The 13,016-nt window shown below is 36.0% G+C and overlaps 1 long non-coding RNA gene across 1 annotated transcript; it reads left to right on the top strand.

Annotated features, from left to right (window-relative positions):
* The first annotated feature begins 60 nt into the window (after window positions 1-60).
* Window positions 61-7,291, top strand: LOC147916169 (uncharacterized). Its single transcript, XR_015553471.1, has 3 exons — window positions 61-214; window positions 379-845; window positions 2,654-7,291. It is a non-coding gene; the product is annotated as an uncharacterized LOC147916169 (long non-coding RNA).
* The last annotated feature ends 5,725 nt before the right edge of the window (window positions 7,292-13,016 follow it).

The following is a 13,016-nucleotide window of genomic DNA, read 5'->3' on the forward strand; positions in this document are numbered from 1 at the left end:
CGGGCGCCACTGTTGTTGTGAAGCCCCGACGCCGCCGCTCACTCCGCCATGTTGCCGCCCCCTGCCTGCGGTAGCAGCCACTGCGCCTGCGCAAAGCCTCCGGGGGGGCGGAGCCCTCAGAGCACCCCCTCTTTTGCCCTGTCCTCCTTCTTTTTCCAGTCACCCACCCAGACACCCCTCATCCCTCCCCCAACCACCCTGAACGGATAGACAGGTGAGCAGGTGCATGGGGACCGCTGCCAGACACGGGCAAGCTGGCAGAGGCGGGGCGGGTGGTGGCTTCCTCGTCGTTTTTCCCTTGAGGGTGGATTCTCCCTGTGGGGAAGGACACAGAGCGTGTGCCTTGCCTTCGCTGCCACCTCCTCCTTCCCTCAATAGCCTCTTGGTAGGAGGAGGTTCATCATCTTCGTCGTTGCATCCAGCAGCTACTGGCAGTGCCACGTGCCTCGTAAGGTAGGGGAGTGGCAGACGACCTGTTTCTGCCCCTCTTCGCCCTTCCTCGCAGTCCTGCCCGCCTGGCCCCTCCTGGAATTTCCCAAAGAAAAAGTGGCTGGCAAAACGAAAACAAACGCACCGTGGGGAACGATCCTGCATTGTCGGGGGAAGGATACAGATGGAGCGTAATGGGTCTTTTTCTACAGCCATGAAAGAGGCTGACACCTGCACACACAGTCACGACTTAAAATAGAACTTGTCAAACAGTGATCCGCTCTGGATGGAGCTCTGAACAACAAACGGCTGGTGAACTCACCTCCCAGCCTAAAAAGGCTGCGCTCTGCGACACTGTGGGGTAGTTCGGTGGGAGCTGCAAATCCCACGCTTTAAAAATCCCTAACGATGCTCAGGTATGATGCCAATTAATGATGCCTCTCTTTTTCTTAGGCACGTACAGCTCAGAGGATTTTGAAATTATCTAAAAATATAGGTAATTCTCACTGCTAGCCTTGTTCTATGATAAAAGTAAATTTCTGTCTGCACAAATATAGAACAAAAAAATACTTTTAGTTTAAAAAAGTTAAAATGTACACAATAATCTTGCTGCTAGTATTGAATTAAAACTATACAAGCATGACTCCTGTTTTCTTCCCCGAAATGAAGGATGTAATATTCTTTAATATTTCATGAGGTATGCCCTTTTCAATAAAGATATATTACAAGCCACCAGAAATATAAGGTATCTTGAGGTATATTCATATCATTTTAATTGTTATCTAAAATGAAAACAGTCAATATACAAATCTATTATTATCCAGTTTGTTGTTGCTCATATTTAATTGGACCAGCTAGTCAAGTTAATTCCCAGATATTGGAACATGGTAAAATTCTAAAGTACTATAGGTCGTGTAAAACAGATTTCCTCAAAACCAGTGTTTAGGATTAGTTCTTGGCTGTGTGTGTTTGTTTAAACTTGCACTGAAGTGACTGAATTATTAAAAGTTAAGCAAAAATTTCTGAAAGAAGTAATTGGTACGTCCATTTAAATTAAATAGTAATTGAATTTTAGAGTGCTAGAATGATTGAAACTGTACGAGAAATTTACAAAACTGATAAGTCTCAGTAGTGTGACTTAGATATGCAATAATTGAAAAATCCTGTGACATATAATATCCACCTATATAACATTTTATCTGTCCCAAGCGAGTATCATCCACTTTTTTTGAGCACTATTTTCATTTGCAAATTTAAAATGATGTATCTATCTTAAATATGTAAATCCAGACTGAAATGTTGTCACACTAGCTTTTTTTCACCCCATTGTGCATATATATGGCAGCAGGTTCCACCTCTTGCTATTTTTAGACTTCTTGCATGAGTGCTTTGAGAGACAATGACAACCTGAACTTTCTGTTTCCTTTCTGAATGAATAGCTTAACCTCATTTTAATAGTTTCACTTTAATTTTCTCTGTTTTGTTTCTTAAGCGGTATTATGTGCATTTTGATTTTGTTTTTCTTGTTCATTTTCCTTTAGTGTAGATAGGGAGTGGGTAAAGAGAATATCACTATTTCAAAGTAGGAAAATCCCACTTCTGTTATATACTTAATTTAATATCAGAAATAGTTATAAGAGCTTACCAATTAAAAAGCATTCTCCAGTACACTGTCAGCTCCTCGCAGGCAGTGTGGTACTGTAGAAAGTGCACGGGCTTTTGAATTACACTCACAATGTAACTACCTGTGCAGTTTACTCAAGTTATTGAGCTCAGTCCCCGCATTCACTTAAGAGGGATGAGAATACCTACCCCGTAGGGAAGTGAGAACTCAATGAAATAATTTCAACTCAGCAGCCAGCATATAGCAAAAGTGTCCTTGTACCCTTAGTATACAGCACAATGTGTTGAATGACCTATAAACACATGTAACAACAATTATAACCACATACAAGTCTTTATAATTGCACAGTTTTATGTTTTCAATACTGTCACCAAAAGCGTCAAGTTTAGAAAAGACAGCAGGTCTGTTTCCTTTTAGCCTGTGAAGCCTATTTCCCTGCAAATGTGCAAATTAATTGTCATTTGCATTAACAATATTTTGAAATAAAGGATACCTATATAGTAATAGAAGCTGCCTAAAATGTTCATTGTTTAAATCTCCAGATATAAACAATATTTTATGTGGTGGATACTAGTTTTGTATACATTTTTACTTTAATAGGTGCATACCCCTACTTCCAAAGGACAATCCTTCCAAGATAAGAAGCCCATGAACCTGAGTTTCAAGAGACAATATTGCACAGTGGTTGAGAACACATGCTGCGGACTCAGTGGGACCTGGGTTTGGATTCCACTTCCACCACCCACTGATCTTGGGCAAATGACTTCTCTTCAAAGCTTTGTTTTACCCAACGCAAAGTAGAGATTCACAGGATCAAAGGATGAAAGGAGCTAATACATTTAGGTTACTTAGTGTAGTAGCACGTGTCAATGAATAATATTTCCCTTCACTGGCTGTGGGAAAAGACAATGTTGTAGTTATTTTTGTGTTTTCAGCACCTAACATGCCTGTCTTGTAATTTACATTTAATAAATGTGTTCAAAAATGAATGCATGAAAACAGCAGTTCTCCAGGCTGAATATTCCCATTCCCTTCACCTGTTCTTTCCTCTAAACTTTACCTGAACAGAGTACTTCAAATTCTAGATAGGTTCCAACCGGTATAAAACAGAGGGAAACTCTTACCTGAACCTCAACCTTTAGAAATATAACTCCTGTTAATGTAACACTAAATCAAATTAATTTTGGTTAGTTTGGTGTGGTTTTGGGTTTCCCAGCAACATGACACTAATAATTCATGTAATGCACTAATAATTCATGTTTGGCAAATAATAGGTTCTCAAATAAATTTGGTTCCATTCCCCTCTCATGTAAAGTTATCATCAACTGAAACACCAAGGTTTTTGTTTTGTTGTTACTGTTTTGTTTTGTTTCTGCGCTTGCTGTTGCTAAGCAGCAGCAGATATCCAATGTGTAGCTTTACATGTAGATTTTAAGATATAAAGTGCAGAATTGTATATGTCTATTTAAATTTAATTTTATCTTTATTTAATTCAAATTTTCTATATAAATTTAATCTACTAGGAATTTCTTAATCCTGATTATATAATGCAAAAAATATGTCTTCTTCTTCTTCTTATCTGTAAATGTCAGAACATTCCTTCTATATCTTCATCCAAATATTTGATGGAACAGGATAAAAATGGCTCTATAGTGACTAGAAACATTTTGATTGAAATCAGTTCACATTTTTCAAACTGTGGGTCTCACTCAACCCATTAGTGAATCCTGAAATAGATTTAATAGGTTGCAGCCAGCAGTTTCTTAAATGAAATAGAATAGAAAAACATAGAATGGAAAATATCAAACTGCACCCATTATTTTAATTATACACACACATACATGTATACATATATATGTACATATATGCTTACTAGGTAATGATGTAAAATGTATTTTTTACTGCAAGTCATAGTGAAAAAGTTTGAAAACCACTGATTTAATTTGCTTATAAGCACCTGGTTGATATAATCCTGTAACTATTAAATAGCTACCATCCTGTGCTAACAACTAGCCCATATTTCTCTAACTTGTCCAAAAAGATATCATAAGGGACCTTGACAACTGGCTAGTTGAAGTCTGGATACACTCTGTCTCTCTATCTGTGCAAACTTAAAGTAAAAATATATATAGATGTGAATTTTTATCATTTTTTCCAATAACTGTATCACAAACGAGAAAATGTGTTTAATCTGATGACATGACATACTGCTTCCTTGTCTAGTGAATGAACCGTTCTATAATCTCACCTAGAGGTAATATTAAGCTACTTGCTGTGGGTTTTCAAGAATTTATGTCCTCCTTTTCCCTTTGGCACGTTAATCCTCTGGCACTTCTACTTCTCTCTGACTCCTCAAAGACCATTGGGAGTTGTTCAGTGATCCAGTTTTCAGATTCTTTCAGGATCAATGGATATAATTTGTCCTGCCTTGAGGACTTGAAATCATTTGGACTAACTAGGTGCCTGTTTACAAATTCTTCACCAAATTTAAATTTCATTTTCCTCCAACTACTATTGGTTCTACCTTTTTCACTCCACTACTTTTTCTCCTAAACAGAAAACACAGAGACGAAATAGAAATTCAATATTTGTTAACAAATTTGACTCAGTTTTGGAATGGCTAAAATGTTGATGCTTACTAACCAAAAAATTTTTGAGTGCCTACTGTGTGCAAGAAAGTACACAAGTCAAAATGGATGATTTCAAATTTTTCATTTAGAAAATACTGTGTTTACCCATGGAAAGTTAATTAGCAGGTCAGTACATTAAAAATATCAAGTGAACAATACAGAAATAATAAGTACTCCTGAATTTCAAAAGAACTAGACATCATACAAACACCCTAAGGTACACATATACCCTTAAACATCCACATAAATATATGTACAAATGCACCACACACACATACATACTCGCCATCAGATTAGTCATAGCTCTGCCCATTCTTCCTTGGCAATGTGTCTAGCATGTATCTCATCCTTTTCATTCTCACTGTCATCCTCCAGTGAGATCCAGCTCACTTCATACCTGGTGTCCTTGTCTCCCCACTCACTCTTCTCCAGTCCATCCTGTACATGGGTAATTTTCCTATAGCTCCACCTTGATGGACAGACAGATTGGTGTGGTTCAGAATTTTTAGTTTATTAATCATAGTAGCTTCTATATGCATACATGTCATCTGCTCAAAAAATCACCAGTAATTCTCTGTGCCTAACAAATTAAGCCCGGAGTCCTTATCTTGGTACCAAAGGTCCTTCATACTTTCTTTAGCTTACTTTCTAGTTTCACCTCATTCTATTCCTGACAGGAACCCTACAATAATGGCTCCCAACCTTTTTGAGTGTGTACAACTCTTTTTATCATTAAAAAAAATTGCAGACTCTTAGACACCTACCTGAGAGATTTATTCTTTTAATATCCATTGATTGAGAAAAATACAGTAATGAAAAGCTATTTTCAATTCAATAATGCTATTTAAATAATTGTTACTTTTTAAAAAAATCACAACATCTACATATATTTGAAACACACACATACATGCACACACACACACACACACACATTGTTGTGGGTTGAATTGTGTCCCCAAAGAGATATGTTCACATCGTACCCCTAGTTCCTGGTAATGTGACCTTGTTTGGAAGTAAGGGTCTTTGTAGATGTAAAAGTGCAGATGAGGTTATTCAGATTAGGTGGGTCCTTAATCGAACATGACTGGTGTTCTTATAAGAAGAGGAAAAGAGATACAGAGACAAACACGCACACAGAGGGAAGATGACATGACGACAGATGCACAGGGGGAAAGGCCATGTGAAGACAGGGGCAGAGATCGAAGTTACGCAGCTGTGAGCCTAGGAAAGCTGAGGATTGCTGGCAACAAACAGACGCTAGGAAGAGGCAAGGAAGGATTCTTCTCCAGAGCGTTCAGAAAAAGCATGGCCCTGTTGATACCTTGATTTTGGACTTCCAGACTCCAGAACTATGAGAGAATAAATTTCTGAAAGTTTTAATCCACCAAGTTTATGGTACTTTGTTACTGCAGCTCTAGGAAATTAATGTAAATACATGCAACATAAATGTGATATTTATTCTGTCCACAAACAATGCCTGATGTATGTAAATATTTTGGGGTCACTTTCAAAAATTCTCAGGTCCCCAGGTTGGGAAACAATGCTTTAGCCAGCCTGAATTTACTCTGTTCTCAATTAAGACATTGTGCTTTAGCCAGCCTGAATTACTCTATTCTCGATTAATACATTGTGCTTTTCTACTTTGGTGCCTTTACTCATGTTCTTCCTTCTTTCTATAGCACTGTCTTCCTCATCTCCTGTACTAAAATTCCTGCCAACTTAAATGCCACCATCATGAATACATTCAGAATCCCACCTAGTTGAAAGTGATCCGAAATTTTGTACAGATTTCCAGCATTTAAAAAAATGATTCCGGCTTTTTTTTTTTTTAAGGTAGCATAGGTTGACAAATTTTCACTTGAATAAGTTAGTAGTTCCCATCTTCTCTGCCATTTGCCAAGAGTAGTAAATTTACATGACAATATATGTGGTCACCTACACCTCCTTCACTGAAATTTTTTAAAAAAAGAATATATATAGTTGTTTTCATACTAACAAACGTAGACCAGTAAGTTTTGCACAATGATACCCATTGCACTGTAGTTGCCAATGTGTTTGGTATACATGTTTTAAAGAAAGAAAAGTATGTTAATGCATGGAGTTTATGGTTGATTATTGTTAAGCATGATAGCAGTAATATACTGTTCATCTCCTATCTTCCATGCACTTTAACACGTATTATTTCTAACCCTTTTTACAGTCCTTCAGGTAAGATATTATTGTCCCTATTTTTCAAATGAGGAAACTATATGAAGAGAGGTTGTCAATTGTGCAAGATCGTATTTTAATAAATGACAAAATTAGGATTTGATCTCAGTTATGGCTGGCCAAGACCTCAGGTTTATTCACTATCCCATATGGCCTAAATTGGGACCTAGACTGAGGCTATTATTTCATTTCTACCAAATTTACCAGATGAAAGATAATGAGACTGGGAAAGGTAATTTAAAAAGAGCAAAGTCATCATGTTTTTGCATGTTTTGGTGAAAGCTGCCCACCAAGAGATGATCTCTAGAGTCAATCTTGTTTTATATCTCTATGCCTATAAAGGTTCAGAAAACTCCATTAGCCTTTTTGTTTCCTGGGAATCATTTTAATTCTAGACAAAAATTACTTGGAATAAATAAATTGTTTTTAATTATATTCATTAAGATTAACCAAAATTTAATTTCATAATCCCATTAATATATTGCTCCTTATTATGCTTTTCTGGCAAAGATTTTGTTATGTGTCTGTCTAACCATTAATCTCCTAGTCCCTGTTGAAACTATTATCATGATACGTCTGCATAATTATAATAAAAAACACATACTCTGGGTAAAAGGAGGAAAAGGATGCTAGAGGAAATGTCCAAGGGTCCTTTGGAATAGATATCTCCTTAATAGAATCTCTTCAAAGTAAGAGACAGCATCTTTACCAAACTTTAACCAAACTAAGAAACAGTGCGTAGAATCAATCCGAGCTTAGTAGTGGTGCATAAAGCTTTGGATTAGAGAGATCCTTTCTCTAATGGTGCCAGCAGCCATGGATTAAACTGTGGAAGAATGGCTTGAAATAACTACCTCGATGATGAATTAGCAGGTAGTACCTGGAGACAATCTGAGGGTTATGCTTTGATTTCCTGGGGCTGTAGTACATCTCTTTTCACTTAACAGGCAGAAGGGTCAGGATCAGAAAAGAGAGGTAAAGGGAAAGTAGACAGAGTATCTGGACTGCACCTGCTGCTGAGAATTTAATCCTATACATTTTGAGGTAGACATTATATATAGCCTCTTTGTTGTTAATGTGAAAGTGAATCTTAAATAGCACAGCTAATCATAAGGTTAAAGGATACCTTTAAGGGATCAAGATGCTTAATCACATTTAATGTTTGAGTATCTGTTAAATACACGTGAATGTTGTATAGAAAACTATTTCTGTTTGGCTAGTCTAAGCTCGTGAGAAGTAGATGGAATGTCATGTGTCGGCCACAGCTTTATCACTAGTTTCTTTGTTCATATTAAAAACAAGCTCAGCCTGATTTCTTTAGCGGTGTTAAGAAGATATAGCATGTTTCAGGGCTATTTGCATTCAGTGAAAGTTATTAATATGGTGGCCATATGATTTGCCCTCATAATTCATACCATGTTTTCTTTCATAAGCACAACAGAAAGCCCACATGGTTACATCATAAAATGAAACATTTCTCCCAAACATTTCATTGTTTTTTGTTTTAACCATTCCCATCCTAATCCCAAATAATCCTTTTAAGTATAGGCTAGTGGCAAAAAGAATGGTTTTGAAATCACATAGATTGGGTTCAAATCCAGACACATTGCCCTTGAACCTATTTCTGTACCTGTAAAATACAACTACCTCATATGTATTGCTTGGAAGATTTAAAGAGATAAAACATGTAAAACATTTAGAACAATGCCTGTAATAAGTACTCAATAGAAGACAGAACCTGTGATTATACATTAACACAAAAATAAGACTTAGCAGAATTTTGGGAGTTTTCAAATCATATAATTAAGTACACTAATATCCATTTATTTTCTCTTCATTCATTGATCTGACTTTCCCTTCTTCAAAGAGCAAATAGAACAGTATTGACTTCTTTAGTTTTTTTAAAAAATAAATAGCTCTATATATATATTCTATGTAATATATATTCTATATTTGTTTATTTTACAAGAATCTTAATTTCCTTTCCTATCTCAAACTTAAATGTTTTATCTCTGGTAAGTACATAAACAAAATTAGCAGTATATCTTTTGTTTGTTTTTTACTAGTCTTAGGGAGAGAAGGTATATTATTAACTAGGAATTTTTCTCTGAGATTTTATAAAAATAAAAAAGCCAAAAGAATGAACAAATAATAATAACAAAATAATCCTTTATAATTTACTAGCCCCCAGAAGTAAACAGTCTACCAAAATGTATCGAGGGTTTAAACCAGACTTTTGTCCTATTGTTTGAATATCTGACTCTCTCTCTACTTTTCATTTTCATTAAATTTTTTGTTATTGCTTTCTTTGTAAATAAAGTTCAGTACTCTAAGTTCATACCAAGATAGAAATTTTCCCCCGATTTTCTTTTTTAAAGGGACAGTGGGACTCCGTAGGATTAACTTTTCCAAATTATTTCTTAGGTATGTGTGTTTAATTTTGACATTGACTAGCAGGAACACAGCACTAATAGCATCATTCGTATGCTATAAACTTCCTAGCCTTTGCTAAGGTTATCCGTATAGCTTCCTTTTATTAAAATGTGAACTGACAACAGATATTTTTGTATCTCTACTTTCTTCTCCTATCTATTAGTTCTTGGGAATTGTCCTAACCTGGAATATTTATAAAATTCACAATGTCTTTATTGTCTCAATACCTCTACTAATGCTTGAACTGAAAATGTCTTATATTGAATCATAGTAAAACATATGTTAACTTTTCACATGTAAATAATACTGTTAATTATTTTGAAAGCTAACTAGATAGACATGGTCTCAGTACTCTAGAATTGTAAAATGTAATCTATTTGATGTTTAAGTAAGGAAAATGCCAAAGGAAATATAGTCACATACAACACAGAACAGAGTAAGAGCAGAGATGCAATGGAACTTGGAACACAGCAACTATCAACATAAAATAGTCAATATAATTAATCCCTTGAGCTTTGTGACTGTCTACTCAATAAACATTAACCTAAAATGAAATTTCATATAGACTAATAATAAGAACTTATTCCTCCAATGTTATTACATAAACAAGTAGCAACTCTGATGCTCATTATAGATTCATCAGAAAGCATACTAAATAATGAAACCATGAACTAGGACAACTTTAAAGAGACATTATATATTTCTAACAATACATATTTGTTCTTAAGTAAATGAAAGGAATTCTACATTTAAAATATTGTATGTCTATTAAATAATATAACACAAATGACTTGTTTGATAAGGGTAGAAAACTTAAGAAAGAAGTTCAACTTAAAAGAACCAGAGCTTTAAGAGAAATACATTGAATTCATGTATCTAGTAAGTAGTCTTCATTCACTAGATACATAATATGATTAACTTTTTTGAAAAAGCCTAAAAGAAAATGAACATCTTCCTTCCTACATATATCTGTTGAGTGTATTCTGCAAGCCATGGGTAGTTCCAAGGCACGGAAACGTAGCACTGAATAAGACAGAGTCCCTATCCTCGTGGCACTTACCTTCTAATAAAGGACACAGACAATAAATTAGTGAAATTTATGTAAATAATATGATTTCAGAAGGTGATATTTTTATATGGTTTTTTTTTTATGGAAAAAAACACGGGGGCCGGCCCCATGGCTTAGCGGTTAAGTGCGTGCTCCGCTGCTGGCGGCCTGGGTTCGGATCCCGGGTGCACACCAATGCACCACTTGTCTGGCCATGCTGAGGCAGCGTCCCACATACAGCAACTAGAAGGATGTGCAACTATGACATACAACTATCTACTGGGACTTTGAGGAAAAAAAAGGAGGAGGATTGGCAATAGATATTAGCTCAGAGCTGGTCTTCCTCAGTAAAAAGAGGAGGATTAGCATGGATGTTAGCTCAGGGCTGATCTTCCTCACACACACACAAAAATATATGGTGGTGTAGTCATTTGTTGTGTGTTATTTTCTCACTAGATTGGCAACTACTTGAAGGCAGGGACTATGTCCTACTTACGAATAAAATCTTCAGCAATATACTATAATCATTGACTGATACATGGTAAGTACTCAATAAATGTTTGGATGAAGGAAAGGAGGAAAAAAATTAAAAGGCAGAGATTTTAACAGTTCAGTAAATTCAACAATTTGGTACAACATTTGCTTGTCCCAACTATTAAAGAAAGAAGAACAAAGACCTTTTTAAATCAGAATAGTCATTCCTCTAAAGGACTGTTAAATTCTTTAAAATATGAATTTTGAGGAGGTTGAATTCCTCAAAACTAGCATGCAAATTATTGAAACTTCACTGTTCATTATTAAGTGAGCTATTTGGCCTCTTTGAGGCTCAGTTTTCTTACATAAAATGGGAATGAACAACTCTTGTTATATAATGAGGGTGTTGTAAGCACAGATAAGATAAATTGCTTTGAAAAGTACTGAGTACTCCAGGGAAAACAATAGCATTGATTCTGGCAGCGATCTAGATTGAGTGCTACTCTCTCAGTTCTGGGAATGCAGGTGGTAGTGAGTCATGACTGTAGACTCATGGCAGGAAACTCGTTTTGATAAAATGTGTGACAAGCTGTGGAGGGTTATTAAAAGGATAGGGAGGTTCAATGCCCAGAGCTAGTAGTCGGGAATCAAACGGTCAGGAATCAAAACTGGTGAGACAAGCCATAGTTGGGGCAAACTTGAAAAGGAGAATTGAGGCAACCACAGATCCTTAAGAACAGAGCAAGAAGGCAATCAAAGGTTGAGCAAACAGTCAAGAACCTGGAAACGTGAGGGAACAAAAAGAAAGAGAAACATGAGGCCAAATTTGAGATACTCAAAAGGCTCTAAGGCAACTTTTGTGCCTGAGTTTCAGGGCATTTATTTGGGTCCTTTGGAGGAAAGCATCGGTGCCTGAGGGACAGATGCTCAGGAGTACATGGTTGAGGTAAGGGAATATAGGTGGAGCCAAACAGTTCTCTCAACAAGATTCTGGTGATAAATACCTTCACCAGTTTTTAGAAGACTCTTTCCTATAGTCCATTTTCTAATTGGACAGCAAGGTGAAGCTTTGTCAACTCTCTGGACAAATTTCTCTTGGGATTTACATCATGTTTTCACGATACTACAAAACATTTTGAGAGAAAAAACCCTGTAAATTAGTGATTTATGTGATCATTATTAGATGCTCAATATGTATGGTTTCAGTTGGGATTGAAATTGCTGACTCCACTTTTGTTTCCTATGTCCTGAGTTTACTAACTTACTGGCTAAAGTTAGTTGATAGATAAATTATACTATAGCAATGTGCGTGTGAATGCTAGGCAAAACTCTCAACCTTGTGGATGGGGACAAATTACTGACATCAGGTAACTGCTTTCTCTCTCTACATTCAATAGTGACCAACCGGTGCCACTAGCTAGACATTTGTAGTGATCACCGGTGAACCTCAGGCCAGGCTCACTCAGGATTGATTCTCTCCAGGATGGAGGAGTGGATGCCACTAAGGGGTCAGGCCTTAATATCAAATTGTTGTTCCTGCAAGTATTGTGTACCTCTTCTCCCAACAACTTTGTGCTCCTCAGTTCATGGAAACAGTTATAGGCTATTGGGTTAATGAACCATTGGTTTAAACACCTGTATATTTCCTGAATTCTGGCCATTCCACCATGCATTCCTAGTAATTAGGTTTTTTAGTACTAATTTCCCAGGTCCAGTATAACATTTAGATGCCTGTTAACTACAAATTGGTATAATAACCGTGATATGTAAACATAGAGATGAATCCACCCATTAAAAATGTTGAGTATTGGTGGCATCAAAAAATTTTTATATTTGTTGTTGTTATATAAACAAATGGTCATATGCAAAATTGTGCAGAACCCAGATTACCTAGTTTCTAATGAAGAATAGGTATTAATTCAAATTTATCTACTTACGTATTACATATTACTTTTATATATTACATATTTGTAATAATTACATATTATTACATATCTATTTACATATTAATGGCTTTTTTCCAAATTGGCCAACTTTTTCAGAACAATTATACTTTAAAAATTGAGATGTAAAGAATTTCTAATGCGTGGATTTGCAGTCATGGGGTGGATATTAACACTTTTTGGTAATTTCTGTAAATTACTAAATATAGTTTAACTTCCTAGAGCTT

The sequence above is a fragment of the Ceratotherium simum genome, chromosome 10 (genome assembly GCF_057802395.1).
Source record: "Ceratotherium simum simum isolate JZ-2026a chromosome 10, ASM5780239v1, whole genome shotgun sequence".
NCBI lineage: Eukaryota > Metazoa > Chordata > Mammalia > Perissodactyla > Rhinocerotidae > Ceratotherium > Ceratotherium simum.